Source organism: Dermacentor variabilis, chromosome 11 (assembly GCF_050947875.1).
Source record: "Dermacentor variabilis isolate Ectoservices chromosome 11, ASM5094787v1, whole genome shotgun sequence".
Taxonomy (NCBI): domain Eukaryota; kingdom Metazoa; phylum Arthropoda; class Arachnida; order Ixodida; family Ixodidae; genus Dermacentor; species Dermacentor variabilis.
In genome coordinates, this window is record NC_134578.1 from 90,150,261 (window position 1) to 90,173,374 (window position 23,114).

The 23,114-nt window shown below is 45.1% G+C and overlaps 1 long non-coding RNA gene across 1 annotated transcript in view; it reads left to right on the top strand.

Annotated features, from left to right (window-relative positions):
- Window positions 1-17,391, top strand: part of LOC142564760 (uncharacterized) — a 39,470-nt gene extending 22,079 nt beyond the window's left edge. The window contains exon 3 of the long non-coding RNA XR_012824670.1: window positions 17,289-17,391. This is a non-coding gene — a long non-coding RNA (uncharacterized LOC142564760). The remainder of the gene's footprint in view (window positions 1-17,288) is intronic.
- Window positions 17,392-23,114: the final 5,723 nt, after the last annotated feature.

Consider the following 23,114-nt stretch of genomic DNA (forward strand, 5'->3'; position numbering starts at 1 on the left):
GCATGTCGAAGAGCAATGGTTGTATGGTGAGGTGCTCAAATACCAACAAAACCTCGCCGGTGACATCACTCGACTCCTTACCCACAAGGCCTCATGAGTGGTAGCGACACAAGCAATAAATCGTCGCATTTTGGGCAGGAAGCTTTTGGATTTCACGCTTTCTTTTTGTCATACCTGCGTTTGTTACAATCCGCTATGTCTGCACGGGTATTCGAGGAAGTTGATCTCTGCGTACACACATACAGGGTGTTTCAGCGAACGCTTTCAAAATATTTTAAAGATTGCCTGTGACACATAGCCCAATTCTAGTTTGTGACCCTGCCTACTCGAAGCGGCGGACACTACTTCCAAAAAAAAAACAAGACTTAACAAGAGAAGGTTTACCACGCAGAGTGGTTAATTTGTTTCATAGCTGAGTTAATTTTGCAAATACAATTGGCATCGATTTAATTTTTCCTTCAATATCTGTTGAGATGTAGTGGCTTCCTTTATCCATAACATTCGAAAGAAAACATTCATAATCTGGTAAGGCATCAGCTTTTTACACTTCCGAGCGGGTCATTCAGACATCTTGAAATTGCGCATACTGCCACGCGGGGAAGGTTAGTTCGTCGACGCACGCAGCGCAATTACATGGGCCGTTCAGCGCTAACGCACGCATTTATTGGCCAGTGTTCTTGGCGAAGTTGGTTTGCGAAGGTACACATTTACATTAAAAATCTCACAATTGATCATCTTGAGGCGACTTTGACGGCACCTATTTTGCGATGCCACGCGTATTCAGCGGTATCCAAATCGCTACAATGTGTGCCAGCCTCCTGCCGGGCGGGGTTGTTGCGGGTCTAAGTCTGCAGCAATGACGTGTGCTTATGTACTGAGGGGAAGTTACTATGATCCCATGTTGCTGAGCAACGGTTCACCGGACCAATCCCTAGCCGCGTCAGCCAGCCGAGCGCACATGCTGAGCAAGCAAGAGAAAAAGTGCGGCGTACAAAAACAGTATTGTGGCAAGGGTAAGATTTAAAGAAAATAATCGAGACATTGCATTTGTCAACTAAACAAACAGCTACTTAACACGAGTTTCTCTTCACAAATAGCCTTCGGCTCACTTGTCGGCGGGATGCACCTGGCATGCATGTAGACTAGGTTGTCCCAAACTCCGGTAACATTGTGTACATGTCCGCTTTCATAGATGCCTGCGCCTTTCCTGCAGCTGTCGCTGCAGAAGCAGATGTCTAGCAGCGGAGCAAAATGCAAATCGCAGCCATGAACTTATAGGACAATTCCAGCGATTTTTCGACCATGTAAAGGAAGCGGAATGTTTACGTCCCCGACAACCCCTGTCACGCATCTGATAGTAGAATTGTTCCACAAATTCGAAAACAAGTTTAAATAAGGAGGAAAGCGCGAAAACTAAGCCGAAGCCTGACCACGCAACCGAGCGAACCTCTTTCCGTGACGTCACGAGATTTCCCTCCAGCGGGGAAGGCGCGCAAGTCATGCCGGACTCGTGCGCTCGGCGAACGAAACCAGCGAAAAGCAGACGCGTAGCTGATTCGTGACCGCGCGGGACCTTCAGGCGACAATGTCAGCAGCACCAGTTCTTTCGATCTCTCAAACAGTGACAGCAATGATTCTGAGGAATTCAACAACCACGAATATCCGCGAGCATTCTGCCCGCGAGCACGAGAGCCAGCGCCCATGTTCAACATATCGCGCTGCAACTTGAAGCCAAAGGTAGCCCTAAACACTGATTTTATCTGTGCTGTTTGCCATTTTAGGTTTGCACCCGTTTTCAGGGAAGCGCTTCGAGTATTAACTGTAAGATATGGAGCTCACCTTTACGCACTTGTATCCCACAAGAACGCCGCTGGCAGTCCAAAGCATCAACCACTGCATTTGTTTACTTCGGCAAGTACAGCGACCACTCGTCGTTCGCTTGAGGTGTAATGCTAGCCGCTCACAGGCGACATCAATTGTTGTCGGAACATATGAAAACACGCAAATTTTATGCATGCTAGCACTGTTGCGTCACTTTGAGCCGCACTGATATGAGCGACCACTCACCTTCGAAAACAGTGAGCAGGAGACCGTAGTAGGGGAGTGTTGTTATGCTGCCTATGCTTACCATTCTTTGTACTCTCTTCACGCACACGATTAGTGTGTTCCGTAAAGTAGACACATATTAAGGACTTTGCGCGTATTATCGCTCATCTAGAGAACGCGTAGCTTTCTCGCGGAAAGACCGATGCCAGTATTGCCATTGGCAGCAGAATGAGGCTGTTGTTTACGCTGCTGTATCGAAGGGGCCTCCGTTTGCTATCCATTTGGGATACGATGCAAACAGTGCGCCTCAGAAGCTAAATAATGAGTCAGCATAACAATACCTAAGTGTACACCCATGTGCGCCGTCACATTTAATTTAGGGAAGTGCCGGAAAGTGCGACTGGCCGCCTTCGAGAACGGCAACAAAGGCATGTCGATCGCGCGTCGTGTCAAATCTCCTAGCTTTTTGGGTGTGCACTGTACGAAATGAGAAATGATTTATTTCAAATCTTTATGGTGAAAACCTAACTACAGAAGCAGTTTGCTTCATCCTAATGGCTTAATTAGCTTCAAGTCCGTCGCTAAGGTCCACCAGCCGTAGACTCACGAACTCGGCGACTGTACGATAGGCTTAAACTTGGCTGAACGCGATCGGCATCGACTCAAGCTGTGTGTGCGGACGGCGAGTGCTGAAGTTCTTGCAGCCAACAGCGCAGCACGACTTGCCTCCAATCTCTTTCCAAATCCACAAGGAACTCAACTTCTCACGACAGCAACTTCGCAGGCCAAGCACTAGCTCTCATTCCTCGTTTCCTCCACGCTCTCGTCGCTGCGGTCTGGATAATCCCGGCATGCTCTGCGTGTGTCACTCCCCACATCATGCACAATGAGGCCTGTAGCTGAGGAGGAGTTAAGGAAGGCTGTTCGAGGCCATTAGTTAAATTAATTTGTAAAGAAATGTGCGCAACTTTTAAACCTGTGTTTTTAAGACATGACGGAAGTGCGCAGAGGAGCGTACCCAGCGAATTTCTCTCACGTGTGTTAACATCGAAAAATTGCAGGAGTTACTTTTTCAGGCATTCTTGCTAGAAAGGGTTGTCGTCTGCTACAATTACCCGAGCGTACTTTCGACAGCGCCCGCTAGGCGATAATTAGTGGCGCCTCTATAGGTGGCGCCATGCGCGTCTATTTTTTGCGTACCTGTAGTGTTGCATCACATTCTATTTGCTCCCTCCGTTTCGTCGGCACATTTTTCTTCTTTTATCGCGTTTTATATGGCGCATTTTCTCACATAACTGATGGGGGTGGAATAGAGGAACGCCCATTGGCCTTGAATGTGGCGCTCGGTAAGGAAATACAGGAGGGGTTTCAGAATTATTCTGAAGTTTCCTACGACGGCGTGCTTTATATATAATCAATGTTTTGCCACGCACACCCTATAATAAAATTACGGTAAACTACGATGACATGCGGCAGTCGTTAAGTTAAAATGCGGTAGCTGTCATTTCGCTATTTCTCATTTTTCCAGCTTTTCAAAACTTTTCGATATTTCTTGAGCGCAGAATGAAACATATTGTCGCTTCTCCGTTCATGGGGCAGACATCACCTCAGAAGTGCTGGACAGTGACTACAAACATTGTCTTGGTGTTCAGAAAGAAGCATGGTGTAGAAAATGGCGTGCCGAGGCTATGTGAAATTATGTTGCTATTAACAGCGCCTATACCAGGCGTTTTCTGTTTTGGCAGCAACAATTTTTTTAACAATTGCTTCGGGCAGATAGCACAATTCTAACTCTTCATAACACGCTGCTCGATGAGATGGCCGTTACTTCTACAAGAAATTAAAATGCCCTATAAATAACTAATGCAAGTACAGTAATCATCTGTTTAATAGATTACTACAAGCTAGAGATGTTTCTCTGGTAAATGGGGTGACATAACAGAATGAATTCACGTAAGGAAGTGGCGTTAGAAGACCGAAGTATTGCACCCTGGTATGGCAATAGATGTAAAACACCTAATGGCATGTTGTAGCATAAGGGCGCAACCACAAAGAAGAGACATGCAGAACACGTCTGTTTCTAATGCGCAGACGCATCAGCCACAATCGATATGCTACAGAGGGCGTTTATCACAGCGCAGAACATGATTTACAAGATTTAAAGAACAGTTCTCCGCGCGAAACAAAACAACAGACGTTTGACTGACACATTTATTACTTGTTTTTTAAAGTACCCTAAGTATTCTTTGGCCCAACAAAAAAAGAAAGCCTCCGAAAAAAATTTACAATGCCTTGCGGCAACGCATACGCCCGCAAGGTGTAGCAGAAGTCCTAGATGTAAACATCGTCCTTTGATAAGCTTTGTATCTTAGGCACGTTGACAGTCAGATATCTGGATTAAATAAAAGCCAATCAGTGGTGAACAGTGGACAGTGCTCTATGGTGAACCTCGAACCAGCGATATAGCAAGCTAGCTTCTGCACCGCCCATACTACGCAGGCGGATTCTTTTTCTGATGCATTGTATGCTTCCTCACGAACTGAAAGCTTTCTACTGGCGTACAGTATAGGGTGTTCGTTCCCGTCATCTGTCTTTTAACAGAGCACCACCCCCATACCCCTGTCACTGGCATCACACTGAAGAATGGATGGCTTAGAGTAGTCGGGCGCGTTCAACACTGGCTGACTCGTTAACGCTTTCTTCAGCATACTAAAAGCCTTTTCTTTTGCGTCATCCCACTTTACCGTTTGTGGTTCTGTTTTTCTGAGAGCATCCGCCAAAGAACTCGCAGTCTCGGAATACCGCGGGATATATCTTTGGTAATATCCCGCCAAGCCAAGGAATGATCTGACGTCCCGCTTGGTTCATGGTTACGGGAAGTTGTCTATTGCGGTCAGTTTAACCTCGGAAGGCCGACGATGGCCTTGCCCTATTACATGACCTAGATAAGCTACCTCCGCGCGCCCTAGTTGGCATTTGGGAGCCTTAACAGTTAAGTTGGCCTCTCGTAGACGACACAGCACAGTTCGCAGGTGTTGCATATGGTCGACCCATGATGAAGAAAAAATTTCTATGTCATCGAGATACGGAAGTGCAAAGTCCTCCATTCCTCGTAGCACCTGGTCCATAAGGCTAGAGAAGCAATATGGCGCATTCTTCAATCCAAAGCTCAGGACTTTCGGGCGAAAGGTTCCCATCCGGGAAATAAATGCCACAAGCCTGCTTTCCCTCTCGGTCAACAGAACCTGCCAATACACTCTGACTAAATCGAGCGTAGAGATGAAATTAGCACTGCTCACTTTCTCAAGCCTTTCCTCGGTATGCGGTATTGGATAAGTCTGGTCCTTCGTGATTAAATTGAGCCTGCGGTAGTCGATACCTGGTCGCGGCTCTTTTCCTGGGACCTCAACTAAGATAAGAGGCGAGGTTCAATCACTCTCTCCGGGCTCAATTAGGCCTAGCTCTAACATCTTGTTTATTTCAGCGGTTATGACTTCACGTTGACGAGGCGAAACGCGATCAGCTTTCGAACGAACAGGGTCCGGCGAGGTTAACTCGATATCGTGAACGATCGCAGTGGTCCTGCCGGGTGTGTCTGAATATACGTCTTTAAATTCAAACACGAGTTCCCGCAGTTCGGCCCTTTAATTGGGATTCAACTCCGCTGTTCTACTAACTTGTCAATGGTTTCGTGAATCTATTTTGCCTCCGTCACTGCTGTTAACTCTGGAAAGTCGACAGGCATTTCCTCAGGTTGGTTAATCAACGAGGGTTTCAGGATCATTACCTTTTCCCCAACTTCAAAGCGTCGCGTGCGAGCCGTTCTGTCATAGTAATACTCAGCATTGTTTTGTGCCTTACGCGTTTCCTGCTCCGCGATCATTGTGGCAGGGCTTACGTTCAATACCTTGCTGCATTCTGCCTCGCGAGACAATTCAGGCTCCGCTGCTTTCCTGACCTTTTCATTAGCTGGCGTACTTGCCGCCTCCTCCCCTATAGGGCTGTTCTGTTCGGTACTGGTTGACGACTCAGCTGTCAAACCTGTTTTCTTCACCACTTGACATTCGTACAGTGCCTTGGCCGCGAGCTCCCTTGCCTTGGAACGAGTTAGGGCTTGCACTGTTCCCTCACTAAACCCGATTCCCTTGCGTCGTAACAAATGCTCTGATTTGTAAGAAAACAAATACAGATACTGCGGCGGGAGATGCGCCGAGTCGGCAGCTTCAGTGTCTAGTACTCCAAAAGGTCCTTCGATACGAATCTTGGCCACAAGGAGACAAACACTGCAGGTTTCCACGGCTTGCCTTATCCAAGCACCTTCTCCCGTGAACTGGCCTCTACGTACGACGGATGCACCACGTCCATTGTGGCTGCCGAGTCGCGAAGCACTCTACACGATTTGCCGTTTACCACGAGTTCTCGAATGTATGGTTCTAGCAAGTTCAGATTTTCTGTGTTACTACTTAGTGACATCAATACTAGTTCGGGATTTCGCACCCCACGGAGATATGCCCCGTTTGCTGGCTGTTGTAGCAAACGACTGGTTTCTTGGCCTCGAAAGTTTTTTCCTTCTGCCTTTATGCACTCCGTTCAGGTGGTTCCTTTTCTTCCTCGCTTTCCATGTCACTAGTTTTCACCGAATCTGACCTTTCCATTGTTCTATACCGACTCGAATGTGACCATCACTTTGGCTTGTCGGGTCTGTATTTATTCATCTCCTTCTTAGGAGCTTCGTTGCCTTCGTCCGCGTGGCGGCTTACGTACTCCTCAGCGAGATCGGCCGCTCTCGTGATAGTGTCTATGCCTGCCCTATCCTGAACCCAACACTTGATGTTTATTGGCAGCCGGCGGAAGAACTGTTCTAAAGCAACGCACTGCATCGTCTTTTCGGCGTCGCCGAGTGCACCCTCTTCTCTGAGCCATTCCTTCAGGTTTACCTCCAAGGTGTATGCAAAATCTGAGTATGACTCACTTTTGGTCTTCTCGACTTCCCTAAATTTTCGCCTAAATACTTCCGCTGACAATCTATACTTTTTAAGCAGGTTCGCTTTGACTTCATTGAAGTCCTCTGCTTCTTGTTTCCCCATGCGGGCGATAATATCAGCTACCTCACGTGGCAGTAACGTAAGCAAGCGTTGCGGCCACGTATTTCTCGCGAATTTTGACTTCTCACACGTGCGCTCAAAGTGGACAAGAAAAAGACTTATGTCCCCTCCTACTGCGTAGGGTGCCACCAAGTCTGTCATTCTGCGCTCGCATTCACGTGTCTCTGGGCTAGGACTTTCAGAATATTGAGCTTTCAAGAGCTCAATCTCTAGGCGCTTCATTTCGAGGTCACGCTCTTCTTTGGCCTCACGTGCTGCCCGCTCGCGCTCTTCTTTTTCCTCTAGGCGCTTACGCTCTTCATCTTTCTCTGCGATGCTCTCTGGGCATTCCTTCTGTTCATCGCCGTCTGCCCCGATCGCTTCAATCGCCTCTGTTATCTCCGGCTTTCTCTTTGATTCGGCAATTTGGAGGCCTAACTCTTTGGCCAAGCTCAACAATTCCAGCTTCTTTAGTGCCTCCCAATTCATGGCTGCCCTTAGTGCTGCTAAATCTTCACTCTATACAACCTTGACGTACTCAAACTTCCGTCAGCGGTTAAAGAAAAATCACTGCAATGTACTTTCCAAAATATACGTAAAAGCCAAGTGATATCTCAGTGAAGAAAAGCCGTGCACTCACCATATGCAGTCATGAATCCATAGACCTTCCTTCCGAACGTTGTCGCCAGGACCAAGAGGCTATGATATCGTAGTTGTCGTCCAAGTTGGGGTCTCCAGGGTTCCGTATCCCAATCGCTGCCAGTCAGTTTGTTGCGTACTCCAGGGTAGCGTATCGTACTGCTGCCGAGAAGTAGCGGCGCCTGCCTGTCGAAGCTTGACCGACGTTACTTATTGGGTAGCGTGGCGTTGTTGGCGGGCTGCAGGCATCCGGTAGACCATGGCGACGAAGCAAGGGCAAGACAATTTCTAGTGCGAAACTTGCACGATTTATTCAAAGGTAGATGAAAGAAAATGAGAAGAGCATGAAGTCATCAAAAGTACATTTCGGAGCCTCTTAAATAGACTCTCTACAATCGTGGGCGGGATCTTGCTTCCGTCGATGTCACGTGACAGGCACAGAAAAAGGGCCGCTCTTCCTCTGGCTATACCGAGCCTGCTGAAAGGAAGAAGTCCCGCCTCCCGGAATTGTAGACACCTGTCCGCCTCTTCTGCGCTTTGCGGGTTCGTGGAAGTTCTCTTCTAGGTCCAATTCGAGGAAAGGGCCTCTCTCGCACACACACATAAGAGGCTGTACACTGCGGGGCTTCCGGCAGACAGGCACAATCGAAACGGTCATGGCGAATTAGAAAGTCACGCTTGATTTCGACGAAGCCTGGTAAAAGGTCCGGTGAGAGGAAGTTCTTTGTGCACGATGTGCGGGACGCCAACCATCGCCGGAGAAGTCACGCCTCGTTTTGACGAAGATGGTCGGATGAAATTCCTTTCGCCACGTGGTGTCAGACGCCAACCCTAACAGTGGTGACAAAAAGGCACGTAGCCTGCATGAGTTAACCAGGTTCAGCTACGCGCAGCATGAAACTGCTGTATGCAACTGCTATAAGTCCGGACACCTGTTGGAATATAACGGAACTGCAATGCCAAGTTTGCGTGCATCAACGCTACGCAGCGCGCCTGTTACATTGCGTGTCAAATGGCACAATACGATGCCGATGACGAATTAATGGCATTCCCTTGGAAACGGGACGGTGACAAAGAGCCACCTAGCCTGCTTGAATTGGTCAGATATGCCATACATGTCTTTCATTACATCAATGGTTATCCATAACCATATTCTTGTTTTTCCTCAAGACTCCTCTATCAAACTTTTACCGCTACCTATGCTACCTGGCGTGCAATCCGGTGTATAATATGCAACTACAATAGAAAGGGCGCACCTATAGACGCTATGCGGCGCTCATCTCACATCTCAAGCCAAGTAGCACGATACGATGCTAACGATGATCATGATGATTTATTGGCATCCCCTTGAAACTCAGTGGTGACGTAGTCATCTGACCAGCTTTACTTGACAAGTGGCACGATACAACGGTAATTATGGTGAAGATGATTTACTGGCGTCCCCTTCGAAACGCAGCGGCCACATGGTCACCTAGCCAGCTTGATTGAATCAGGTACACAATATATATATATATATATATATATATATATATATATATATATATATATATATATATATATATATATATATATACAGCATTCTTTTAAACATGATGACGATGACCTTGATGTGTTTGGCGCATACCCACTCACGGGTATTGGCCAAGAGTCGGGCAGACTTTACATTTCTGCTGAAGTAGTAAACTTATAAATCTATAATTTTGATGAATACGTCCAAGGCAGGAAAGTTCAAAACAATTAAGCAGACAATCATTCAATCAAAAAGGAAGAAACTATATATAATATAATTGAGGCAATAAAGTAGGAGTGAAATGAATAATTCGGTCAACGATGAAATCGGTCAATATTAAATTTTTCTACGGCGATGAATACATTCCTGTGTGAGTGCCCAAGCACAGACGCTCTCAAAGACAGCTGTACCGGAGTCTTCAATGGAGGGCCGAGCTGTCGCACTGTAATTTCCAACGTCATTTTTCTCAGGAACGAGAAACGCTGGCAATCCAGTAAAGTAGTGTTCAATTGTTTATAATCAGTTCCAAAAGTGGCACAAAGGGATAATTGCCAGACCAGATCAGTTCATTTATATCTTTAGGTGTGGGACTCCACCACTCAGTCTCGTTAATGCCACTTCCGTCTGTCTGGTTTTGCAGAATTTCCTGTTCCAAAGGAATTGTAAGTGCTGTAGTTCCGAGAATGAAGTTAGATTTGACTTTGATGTTAAAAGGATCTGTTTTTAAACCTGACAGGCGTGATAAAACCCGTCGTAGGAAGAAGGGTAAGCACAGGGCCGCTGATGGAAGCCTTGGCCAAGCTGTATGCCGCTTCAGTCATAAATGCGCCTTTGTGCCCAGGTACCCATATTATTCGTAAACTCCGCAAATGACTTCCAGCCAGTGAGTACAAAGTTTTTAATACGTGCGAGTCACCGGGAGCAGTAAGTAAGTTGCACAGCAATAAAGAGTCACTGATTATTACCTCGATTGTCCTGGAAACTTGTAGCTTACACACAGCTAGGACAACAGCTAAATGTTCCGCTAGGAATATTGGAGTGAAGTCGGGAAGCCGAATAGAAAAAGATCAATCTAAAGATGATAAAAAATTCCAACAGCGGCATTTTCTTCACTCAGCGAAGCATCTGTTGCTATAATTACGTTTGTGTGGAGCTGATTCAACTGATCCTGGAGTAAGCTGTTAAAAATTTGCGAGTGAGACTGCTTTGCATGGTTTGGGTATATGTCATCATATGTAATAACCAATGAATTTAAGATATTGTTTACCGTTATTACATCATTGATATGTACTTCTAACGGACTCAATAACGATTTTGTTACAGTCACTTGTGGCGTGTGAAATGGCGGCCATGTGACACCTAAAAAATTGGGCTCGTTAATGGATAAACATTGGCTGGAACGTTCTTAGCGGGCATACATAGAGCCTCATGAATGTTTCAACGGTTAGTATATTAAATCTCATTTCAGGGAAGGTATTCGTGATTCCTTCTAGAGCTCAGCGTTTGCGGCAAACTTTGGCAGCTCCTGACATAAGCGAAGCGCTTCCCGTTCCAGCAAAAAAAGCGCACGTAGCTTGTAAGCAGAGGCGCCGGAAAATAACACACCGCCGAACTCTAGTACAAGTCGGATGTATACGCGGTAAATCCTTATGAGTGTGTCTCTCGGCATGCGCCATCGATTATTGCTTATCCTTCTTTCCACTGCACGGGAAGCTTCTCAAGTTATATGTTCAATATGATGATATCAGTTAAGATTTCCCTCATAAATAATTCCAAGGTACCTAAGCTTATCCACTTGTGGAATAGTAGAATAGCGGTATGAAAGGGATATAAAAACTGGTTCTTGTAGAGGAAAGACAAAAAAGCACTCTTATTTACAGTAACAGACAAGCGGATACTGTTCAGCTATGCTTCTAGCTCGCATAATTATTTCTGTAAGCACTCGCACAGTGACTCAATACCACTTGCCGAAGCAAAAAACGCTATATCATGAGCGCAAACGTACGTGCTTACATCTGATGACAAGGAATGGAGCTGAGTAATATGTTAAACAACAGCGGAAATAAACCAGCGCTTCTGAATTTTCCCGATGAAATTCCACTTTGTGCACAGTAAACTCCCTACCCTGCAAGAAGTCAGCGTACCACGTTACGAAGTACTCAGGTAATCCAATATCCTGCATCGTATATATTATTATAGGGTATTCCGCACTATCGTATCCTTTAGAAATGTATAGTGTAACTAGAGCTGCATATTGGTTTTGGTAACGAGCCAACTGAATTCGGCTCTCAAGGTCGACGTGTGCACTCCAAATTGACATCCTCTTGTGGTCACAAACTTAATTATACGGGCGTTTAATAATATATTTTATTAATTTTACAAAATTTGAGGTGAGAGAAATAGGCCGAATATTGTGTAGAAAGTGCCCTTTGGTTTGGTCTTACAGCAGTGGAACCACCTTCGTGATTCTCCACGCAAGAGGGATCCATGCATAGTGCATTAAGTACATTACGGCATCTAACAAACCGTTAGGAGCGACGTCAAAGCGAAGTTCAATTATCTTAGTAGTGAGCCCACCTGGACCTGGGGCTGTGGCTGGTAAACATGAAACAGCATGATACAATTCTGACATACAAATCTCTTCGAAATCTTCTGATGGGCCCTGTCTCTGAGGAGAAGTGGGAAGAGAGGTAGCGAATCGGGTCTCTAACTCTCTCGCAATTACATCTGGAGAGTCACCTTTTTGATTGGTGGTGAAAACTGTTGACTCCAAGTTCAAGGGGCGCTGAATCATTTTTGGAGATCATAAAAAACCGAAATAATGCACGCTTATCTGATTTTGAAAGAAATTCCAAAGTGCGGACATTGTAATCGTCTTTTGCCTTCGATACCGTTCTTCTAAATGTTCCAACCATAAAATTATAGTTTCTCCAGTTTTTTGGAGGCTGGCTACGCAGTAGTTGTTTCCATGCAGCGTTACGTGCCTTTAACTCTAATTCTGGCCTTTTGCGCGAGGTATCTGAGATTGAGCAAATATCCTCAGGCGGTCCATGAATAATTTTTATTTGATTTGAGTGGGGTCTGCAAGCCTTTTGTAAATGTATGGTAATAGACAAAAGGAGTGTATTCGAGCCTCGACAGTGGACTGCGGATCTACAACTTCAACCACAACCGGAAAATGATCGCTGTTTCTCCCAAGATCCGTCGTTTCCCATGCGGATAAGGAAAGACATGGACCCAAAAATTTAAACTCCAGCACAGATCTAAACTGTCCACGAAGAAACGTAACTGAACCAGAATTTGGCAAGAACAGCTATTGGTTATTGCCCAGTCCTATGGACGCTTTCCACACTGGTCTGATCTGGATCTACAATGCGCTCCATAATTTTAGCCATGGACTGTTCAATAGCTTGTGCGATTACCTCTGACAGGCTTCCGTTAATGATAGCTTGGTGTCGTGCTGTCACACTCCCATAACCATGGGCTCTTTCTTTTACTGCCGCAGTGGCCTCTTGGAGTGAGCAACGCCTTTTGTGCATAACTTCCAGTATTTGGACTTCTTGAATTCTAGCAGGGCAGTTTGAGCAGTCAGCCTTGTGGGCTTCGCCGCAGAGGCAGCACGACTCCGATTGGGCCGAGCAGTCACTAGCGGAATGGTTCCCGCCGCACGCGCAACAGCGAAGGCTGGATTTCCAACCATCCATGCTATGACCATAGCGCCAACAATTGCGACATTGTACTGGACGCGAGGCAAACGGGTCTGCTCTGAAGATTAGAGGCCAGACTTTTATGTCAGTAGTGCAAGGTGTAGCTGTGAACGTGGCAATTACTGACTCAGTTGGGACACGTGTATTGTCCACCATTTTGTTGCACTGGTAAACAGCAATTACCCCACCCGCGGAAATCTTTTCTAGAGTCTCTGCCAGACTTAAATTGGAGTCCACACCACGATCTATTCGTTTAGCACAAGCAAGATGTGGGGGGATGAAGTCACTCACTTGCATCGAATAAAATGATGAGCACTTAAGTAGGTCATACACGCACGGCTGTTCTGACGAACTGCAAACATTCCCACCTCTGCCAATCTATCATACATCAGTAATGTGCAAATGGTGATGCGTGGCCATCTGATGTTCCCCCTGCACTGCCTTCGGGTTGTTGAGCCGGATAGCTCCTCCATGCAAAGGCACTAGCGCCACAGGAATGCTGCACGCCCCACTACGAGAGAAAGCCTCAAGAGGTATTTGGTTAGGTGGTAGGGAGGCTTACCAAGGCGGAAATCGCCCTGGGCCCTCCCCTGAAAAATTTTTCGACCCTTGTGCCACTATCTCCGTATCAGACAATATCAATTTCTCTAAAAACACTGCTTGGCACCTACAAAACTCGAAGAAATCCGCCCAACACTCAGCCGAGAACACCAGAGCTCACTGTTGCGATCCGAACTAGGGAAGGCAGCCGAGATACATGATGATGATGATGATGATGATGATGATGATGATGATGATGATGATGATGATGATGATGGCCTAATGTTATGGCTCATACCCACACTGGGAGATTGGCCAAGAATTGCGTAACCCCTCTTTTCAAGGGTTACTTATTCGATGAGAAAAAAATAGGAACGAAAGATGAGGAAAGATACAAAAACTAATAAATTACAAGAAAACAATCGAAAAGTTATTTGTTTTGTTGATTGTACGTAACCGCAGACGGCATCAAACACGTCCCTGTGGCTGATCCCTATAATTGACGCACCGAAAGATAGTATGGTTTCTGATGGTAACATTTATCCTAATTTAGCAAGCGGAAGTTCTAGAGGTCTCTTTCTTAACAATTTGTATCGCCGACATAGCAAAAAGAAGTAATCTAATGATTCTATTACTTGGCAGTATGGACACAGCGGCGATAGCGTCAGACCAGTCCTGTGTAAATATAGGTTTAATGGAGGGACACGGCAGCGTAATCTCGTAATCACTACTTCTGATAGCCTTGATGGGCACCACTGAACTTTCCACGGAAATTTTAGGTGCTGATATTCAGTCCAGGTTGTTATTAATTCATTGACGTCTCTATGAATTGAATATTTTCTATATTTGCTGTTATGTGCGCCTCTACTGGAATAACCGGCATTATAGGTCCACTCAGGGATGCTCGCGCCGATGAGTCTGCCATTTCATTTGAATGTAAGCCACAGTGGCCAGGTACCCATAATAGTTTTAGAGAATTCAACTGTGGAGGAACTAATGTTAAAAACATTACAGACAAGTACAGACCGAAAGGGAATCTGTTATAATAACCGCACTTATTGAGCTTGAAGGGAGTTTCCGAAACGCTAAAATCACTGCTAAATGTTCGGCTTCAAGAACGGGTGTGAAATCTGGCAGTCTCAAGGAGAATCACCAGCCAAGCAGAAGCGAGAAAATGCCTACGCCCGCCTTTTCGTTGCTCACTGAAGCGTCTGTAGTTATTATGTTATTTGTTTGCACGTGTGCTAGGCAATCTTGCAACAGCTTATTTAAAGAAGTGGCTGATTGAAACTTAGTGTTTGGGGGGAAAATGTCATCAAAATCTATCTTAATATTCTAATTTGATTCGGTTGATGGAATTACCTCTCCAATGTTCACATTCAGGCTATCTAATTGTTTTTGTACAAATATAATCTGTGCAGTGTGAAAGCGAGGTCAATGAGAAAGGAAGAAGGAATTTGGATCATTAATAAAGGCGTATTCAGATCGTCTAAGCGGCTTGCTGTAGAATTTCAGAAATGCTTGAATTGTTAAGATGCGAAATCTGCAGGGCAATGTTGGAAGGCGCGCTTCTTCATAGATAACATTAATAGCCACAAACCTCAGGAGTCCCAGACACAGGCGTAGAGCCTCACGCTCCAAAAGAACTAGAGACTTTATTTTATAAGCAGGGCCGCCTAAGAACAAGACCCACCGAAATTCCAATATGGCGCGCATATATATTTTAGTGATCATCAACAGTGAGTCGCTACGTAGTCCATATTGACGGTTACTCATTCTGCGCAGAATACCTAAAGCACGCTGTGCCTTAGCCGCTACACTTTCTGAGTGGACTCCAGTTGAGTTTTCTATTATATATGATTCCCAAATATTTTAGAGACTCAACCTGTGGAATTGGTTCTTGCTTATAAGCTAAAAAAACTGAAACCTGATCCATGACCGGGAACACTAAAATTGCGCTTTTGCTTACATTTAATGACATACAAATTGTCTGAAGCCATACCTCTAGCATACTCATGTATCTTTGTATTTTTGGTATAAAGGGTTAATGTCAGTGTCGGCCGCAAAGAATGCAATGTCATCTGCATACACGTAAACGTGCACGTCCTGACAAATGGGGATTGCGCTCATTAATATATTAAATAGTATTGGGGATAGGACCGCTCCTTGGGGAACACCGCGAGTCTGTCTGAATTTGGACGATGAACATCCGTTCTTGAAGCAATAAAATTCTCTTGATCGCAAAAATTCTGCCAACCGCGCGGTAATATAGTTTGGGAAATTATGACACTGCAGAATATCCAGTAAAATTTAATGTTCAACGCAGTCATAAACTTTAGCTATATCTAATTTCACCACAGCAGAATATTCTCTCCTTTCCGGGAAAGTTGGATGCGGCTCTCTAAATCAGCATGGACACACCATATTGAGCAATTAGCTCTGAAGCATGTTTGATTTGGACCTAATATTAAATTATGCGTTATCCAGATAGTAATTCTGCAATGTAATAGCCTCTCTATGAGCTTGACCATATTAGAAGTAAGAGAAATAAGTCTGAAGTTTTCTATGTTATAACCTACTCGTGGTTTTTTAGGTATCGGGATTACTTTAGCTACTTTCCAATCGTAAGGTGTCCAGGTTTCGTGTAAGGAAAATTATAATGTTTAGAAGGTCTCCAGGAGATAGATCGAATCAAATTTTTTTTATCATGGGAACAGCAATTCCATCAGAACCAGGGGCTGACAAGGGTAAGTTTCGAATCACTTGAGCTAATTCCGGCAATGTAACGTCAGTAAACACTGATGACGGGGCTAATTTTCACAACTTATAGGACATCGACGACGTGAATCTACTCTCCAAGCGTTTAGCAAAAAGTTCAAGAGATTTTTTCATTTCCTCAGGAGACAGATTGACATAATCAGTATTAGTTGGCGATGGCAGAATTTTACGATATCTCATATATCTAAACAACGATATTTTGATTTTAGATTTAGAAAGGAAATCCTAGTGTTTTCTATCGTAATCTTGTTTAGCTTGCGCAACTGTACGTTTAAATACAGCAGCGTGAAACTTGTAATCAGACCAATTTTTTGGGCACTCTTTATAGAGGAGCTGCTTCCAAGCTGCCTATCGGCGTCGGTGGTCTCGCATGCAGCCTATATTCCACCAAGGGTTATAAGATGTTTGCTTTGCCGAAGTAACACTAAATTCCGCCTTTTTGTAGGTTCTTTTAGTTAGCGCACAAAGTTTCATAGCCTTGGTATCTTCATGCACTTCAGAATAAGAAGCCAAATGTACCTTAAGATCGGATTTAAATTTATTATAATCTACAAATACGCGTACCTGGGAGCATGATGGCGTAATCGGAGCAAGCAATTTCAACCATTATCGAAAAGTGGTCACTGTTGGCTGCTGAGATACATCTCCTTAAACTTCTTTTTCTTCCTTAAACCTTCTTTAGCTGCCTTCTACCGCCAGCTGTGCACCTGCTACATGTATTTCTACCTCGTCTAGTAATTTGCAACTGCAATGCCAAATGTACATCTATTGATGCTACGCGGCGCGCGTGCCACATTGTGTGTGTCTTCGCGCGTGAGGACGCGCTTACAGGACATTTTTCCGCTGCATGCTAGCAAGCGCTGGTGCGGTTCATACTAACTCCTTCAAAAAGCCCGAAGGAGCCGTTGATGCAACTCTGACAGATGACGACAGAGCTATTTCTGGAATGTAAATGAGTAATTGAAGTTCTACCATTTCTTTTAGGAATGAGCTGTTCATCTCAAGAAAGAGGAACCACCAAAGAAGAGCCCTTACAAGAACGTGAACTAGGCCAAGAGGGAAAAAAAGGTTACGCCGGCACATGGTCTCCACACATTAGCTCCATACAGAGGCAGCAAACACACGATGGAAATTGCGGCAAATTCTGTAGTGGGCTAGTTGGTTCGACAGAAGACTGTTGCGCAGAGCGACAAAGGGACAGGCCTTAAGCGAGAAAACAACGCACGATACATCAACTATCAACAGAGTTGATAGTTCATGTGTTGTCTGTTATTTTCTCGCTTAAGTCCTGTCCCTTCGTCACTCTACGCACCATCTTTAATCACACGATGGAAAGCTTGAAACTTAAGCCACAAAGTTTCATACCATAACTACTAGAGGGAAATCTAGCGCTAGTGTCTACGGGAGCTGCAATGAGAGCCGTTCTACCAGCATGGGAATTATGGGAAGTACATGGATTTGCCTAAACTTCGTCCTTTTGGCTACAAACGGCTTTGTGACTTTCTAAACTTGTCATTTTCAACAACGTACTGCGTAATAAAAAGTTAAATAAAGATCATTAAAACTGTCCGACAGAAGAATTTTAACATAGGAACTCTGGCACAGAAGCCTGATATTAAAACCCTTAAGCCACGGACGCATGCATCGACAAGAAGCAAAGGAAGCGCCCTTATGAATTTATCGCGGGCATGCCAGTGGCTTGAGACGCCTGGCGCGTTTCGAATTGGCCGCTTGAACAAACTTAATCGTTGCAATCAACAGCCATTGTGCGTGTTCGCGGCGTCTTCTGCACATCGAAGAGAATAGATTGCGCTGAAATTTACGGCAATAAGATTCAGATAGCGTAATATTCAAAGTCACAAGAATGTCTGAATCCACAAGCACGAAGATCAGACAAATGCATGTACTTGCCATCATTCCCATGATGGTACAACGACCGCAGCGCCAGAGTTCACTCTAGTAATTATTGTATTAAACTCTATGCAACAAGCAGTGTAATAGCTGCAGGACATACGTAAGTAGAGCTGCTAGGAACACACTGCAAGCTTCGGTTCAGCTAAATATAGGCAACTGCCTGCCCGGCCAGTTGTTAACCTTGCGATGTACTTCTGCAACTTCCTCTGACCAGTGAGGGTTACTATTGCGTCATTAAGAGAGGGGTAAACCTAAGTAATGGAAGTCTTTTCTCAACTGAATACCTGGAAAGTGAGTTGGCATCATACACCATTGAATGAGCCAGAGCCCTGAACTGCACTCTTAGGCAAAGTTACACCCTTTGGCTTGCCCCTTCTGCCACACAACAATAATCGTTATCTGCCTTGACGCGTTTCCTTTCTTTAACGCTGAGAGCCCGGAACTTTCCAGTAACGAACGGCACGCGCGTTACAACGATTATTGTTGTGTGCCAGAAGGGGCAAGCCAAAGGGTGTAACTTTGCCTAAGAGTGTGTTATCAAAGTTTACTGTTCTCAAAGTTTAATGGAAGCTCAACAAAACGTTCGCCTTTTGACAAGGGCCGTCTCTACACTTTTATGTCATCACAGAAGGCTATCTATGGATTAGAATTTCGCCGCCTCCCGCAAAAAAATTTCTCCTACACTGATAGACGTATTACTTCCTGTTCCATATTATGGTGCGTCTTGTTTGGAATGTTATTACCTAGAGGTACTTAAGCCTGTCCGTCTAATGATCATTTCTCCAGGGATCAGTTTTTTCTCATTTAAATTGCATTCAGCAACACCTCCTGTCAGAACCTGGTTGCAAAAAAAGGGACTCTTACACGACGTCGTCAGTAAACTGTGCTTTGTGTCTAGATACTGAAACCATTGATCACTGTCTTGCAGATTGTAGGGAAGCCGTGTTCTTCTTGGGCGTTCTCCAAACAACACTTGAGAAAGATTTAGATGTCACGCCATACACAATTCGTTTTCTAGCTTTTAATGATCTCTATGACGCACCATATGACATGTTCATATTGCTCAGCCTACATAGCCTTTTGCGCAGTAGAATGTACGACAGGCAGGCTGACCACAGCGAAGCATTCGGTCGTTTTTCAGGAATATTTTTATATTCGTAGTGCGTGCGTTGCAGAAGAAACAGCGCCGGACTACATGCCATCAGTGACGCTAGCACGTGCTTGCCTGACTTTTGAATGAGTTTTCAGTCACCTTAAGTTACTGTAGCGCTTTGGTTCTCTTGTTTTGCTGCAAATTCTGGTCCCATGTAATAAAGAAAAAAAGAAAGCTGGGGTGGCTCAGTGGTAGAGGAGCTGACTCCCCCGCTGTGTGCACGGGTTCGATCCCTGCGGGAACTCTTTTTTCATTATTAATATCCCCAGCGATAGTTGCTACGGTCTGCTGACACCAGCCGCGGAGGCGTCTGACGCCATCGCCTAGCGAAACGGCTATTGGAATGATCCCATAACAACCTACGCTGCAAAAAGAGAAGTAACGTAATATTCTTTTAGATCCCTAGCTTTTATACGTCGGTGCGCTCATCCACTATCGACATATACCATGAAAGGAGGAAAGATGAATACTCACACAATAAAGGCGCTGCCTCGAAACTAAACGTTCTGTTCCGTTGTAAATAATATACTGGGTGTTCAAAATTATTCTTTATGGTTTTCTTGAAATTAGGCACTGGGAGGCACGCGAAGAGCACTTGTTCAAATAAGTTTTGTGGCTAGGGTGACACAAAGTGACATGATAATTACCGGTGTCAGCAGCCCAGCTAACTAAAACGTATTAATAAAATTTTTTGTTGACTGCAGTAAGTGGGTATGTTTGTATCGAAACGTTAGAAGCAGTGGTGTTTCTCCACAGTATCAGTTGGAAGAATTAATCTAGCGTGTCTATGCTCCGAGATATCAGACTCCAAATTTTATTTGTCGTTCGGATGATTACGTGTGCAAGAGAGATAGGATCGACGCGAAGCTCCTCTATGATGCGACGCGGCTGCTGCGTTCGGCGTTTAGCCTGACAGCAGGGCGCCGGCATAGGCAAAGATGATAACTGTTCCCCTTCCCTTCTCGGCTGGTGAAATGAAGATATCACAGCGCGGTGCACCGTGCAGTTGCTGCTCTTGATTTAAAGAAAACTTACAATTCTTGGAAATCACTTTATTGCAGTCACTTTATTTGTGTAGCCTAGGCGAGGACCATTCCCGCTCGTCTAGTCACTATTACGCAGGCGCACTGCCCTCCGGCTTCTCCACTTGCGCTGTTATCTCTGCATGGCCGCTACCGCCATTGTTACAGGCTGCGCAGTGGCGTGTTACGACAGTGGTTCCGGGTTCTTCGATTTTTCATTTCACCAGCCGTGAGGGGAAAGGGCACGGTTATCATCTTTGCCAATGCTTCCACCCTTTTGTCAAACCAAACGTCGCACGCAACAGGCGCATCAAATCAGGAAGGAGAATTGTGCCGATCCTCTCTTGCATGCGTAATCATCGAGCGGCAATTAAAAGCTGTAGTCGGATATCTCGGAGCACAGACACGATAGAATAATTCTGCCAATTGATACAGTGTAGAAACACGACTGCGTCTTACTTTTCCACACAAACGAAGTCAGCACTTACTTACAGTCACTTACAGTCAATCACTTACAGCAGTCAACAAAAAGTTGATTATTACATTTTAGTTAACTGAGCTGCTTACAACGATAAGTATCATCTCACATTGTGTCCCCCTGGCTACGTAACTCACTTGCACAGGTGATCTTAGTGTGCTTCCCAATGCCTAACTTTAAGGAAACCATAAAGCTTAATTTGGAACACCCTGTATGTGCACATACAAATGCATGTGGCTGATGATTGCCTGACGCGCTTCGAAAATCTGGCATGCACCTTGTGTCTTTGTGCGTGTGGATATTTAATCTTGATAGTGCAATGAAACAATTTTCAGTCATCGTGCGTGTTGCTTCAGTCTGTCCCTTGTCAAGCAAGCACTGCTTGATTTCGATGTTGTCAGCAAGGAAGCGTCCAAGGGAAGCGAATGCGGGGACAAGGATAGAGGGCACAAGATAGGATACACAATTATAGACCATGTGATTTGATGGCATGTGTATATGGATCTCTTGTGAGTAAGCACGCTTTAATAAAAGTCTACACTACAAATGATGCCCCCAAAAGAAGTACTGGGCTACCTCCATCTTAAAAGCAGTAACATGTAAGAGAGAAGTGGTTCTTGTGGGGAAAGGAAGAAAGGCTAGCATTAACTTCTGCAACCCATGTGGGAGCACGGCTCAGCGCCAGTAGGGTCGGAGAGATAGGAGTAAAGGAAAGAGAGGGTGGATGGGAGAAAGGTAGAGGGGTCGTCCTAGCAGCATCAGAGCAGCCCGGAAGATTAGCTTATACGTGGTAATAGGAGCGCTTTCCTCGCACTGCCCGTAATATTAGGATGACTTGCCGTATAGATACCAATTGACAATTGCCACTGTGTCGCCAGTTTCAGGGTGACGCCTGCACATCTTGGGACATTTTATGAAAGATCACGCCATGAACATTAAGATTAAGGCAATGCTTTCTTCCAGCACAACCACCTGTGATATATAGTTAGCTTAGCGTTTACACTAACAGAGAAAAAGCAATTAGGCTGTGAGCAGACTCTCGCCGACAAAGCTGTATTTCAGAGGGGAAGTAGGGGCGAGCACTGGCTGCACTTTTGCTGTTAAAAAGCTGTCGGAGCTTCCCCTCCCGCAATTTTTTTGGAAACCTGCTTCCTTTTGAGGGGCACCCGCCGCTGCATTTTTATAGCGTCACTTACCACAGCGATTCTGCCCTTCGTTTTGCAGATTATCTTTGCATGGTTCTCCTAACAAATGCCACTGTAAAGACTGGAATGCCACCTCATTGCCAGAAGTTCTACAACGACACATGTGGAAACAAAATAATTCATCAAGTCTTCAATAATACATGTGACCTAAATGTGACTGGACAAAGTGGTTAGGTTACTAAAGAAGCAATAAAATATTTATTTCAGCCTGCTTCGTTTTATGTATCTTACCTTCAGGAGTTACAAACACATAAAACCAACATACAATTACAAGGAAAGCTTAGGAGGAATTATGAGAATATTTAAAGAAATCTTGAAATTGTAAATAAATCAGTGAAAGTGTAAATATAAAACAACCGAAGTCATCTGGAGTCGGTTCTTCTTCAATGTCGTTATACGGTTTTGCGAATGCTGTATGAAATTTTATGAAAAAAGAGGTCCTGAATAATGGGCCGACGAAGCATTGTAACTAAAGCGGTCAAAAGAGAATCTGTGGTAGTACGTGCGCCGCCGTCATTGCGGCAGCTCAATGCGCCATATGTGTCAGTGGTAGTTGTGTCAGGCAAATTTCTTCGTATCAGTTCCCAAAGCATGGGTACACGTGGGTACACTTGAGTCATTTCTACAACGAGTGAGCGAATCTGGGTTGACAATTCGTCCAACAAAAAGTGAAATTGGTCAAAGATCAGTGAAATTCCTCGGCCACCTTGTTGGAAACGGTGTCATGCAACCGCAGGTCGAAACACTAAACAAAAATTGGAGGACGCTTAAGCTTCGCCTTCAAGAGTGGAACGCGACAGCGTTCCCGTCGACCCGCCAAGGGGTATTGGGCTACGGCGCAGGGACTACGCGCACCGCATCGGACGCGGTGAGCGTCGAGCAACGCAGCGTTCGGCGCGACAACGAAATGAGCGTCTGAGCAAGCGACGCACGCCTGAGCCTTAGAAACAGCTCGTTTCTAAGGCAACACCGCGTTCACTAGAGGCGCTTTTGTACCGCTTTGAAGCATCGAACTCGTGGCTCAGTGTATTCGTCCAC